The 649-nt window shown below is 29.3% G+C and overlaps 1 protein-coding gene across 1 annotated transcript in view; it reads right to left on the reverse strand.

Annotated features, from left to right (window-relative positions):
* LOC107645072 (cytochrome P450 71A1) overlaps positions 1-649 on the reverse strand; it is a 3,840-nt gene that overhangs the window by 1,300 nt on the left and 1,891 nt on the right. The window lies entirely within an intron of this gene.

The raw sequence follows: 649 nt of genomic DNA on the forward strand, positions 1-649 counted from the left end.
ATATAAAAAAAGATTTATAAGTGTTAAAAAAATCGTAATAATGAAAATATAATATTTCTATAATAAAATTTAGATATATTAAATAATTTTAATAAATGCTAATTGATCCTAATATATTTTAACATCTCTCCTTAAACTCAAGTTGAAACTTACTTAAAACAACCAAACAAAAAAAAATGCATGAATTGATAGAACAGATGCAGACAAAACTGTCAGAAGAAAACGCAAACAGAACTGGAAAGCACAAATAGAACTGGCGAAAGAAAGTGCAGATGGAACTGCCACAAGAAGAGCGTAGACCGAACTATCGCAAGAGTGGCTAATTGTTGAAAAGATGACATTACCGAAAAACTACTAAAAAGTGACAAAGTGCGAAAAAATGACAAACTATTAGAAAGTGACGAAAAATATATGATTTCTTCATGAGAATAAGTAAGTAGTGAATGAGCTCGTCGATGAGGTAAAAAAAAATATCAAAACATCGACAAAAGAAAAAGGAAAAAAATGACACGAAAAAAAGTATGAAAAGTACGGTGATTTTATGAGAAGAAAATCAATCTATTCTCCTCAAGGAGAATACTATAGCTCGGATACCATGTTAGTAAGATTAAGAGAGAGCAGTAGAGAAAAATTTGTGTGTATTCAAGTA

Source organism: Arachis ipaensis, chromosome B05, assembly GCF_000816755.2.
Source record: "Arachis ipaensis cultivar K30076 chromosome B05, Araip1.1, whole genome shotgun sequence".
Lineage (NCBI taxonomy): Eukaryota > Viridiplantae > Streptophyta > Magnoliopsida > Fabales > Fabaceae > Arachis > Arachis ipaensis.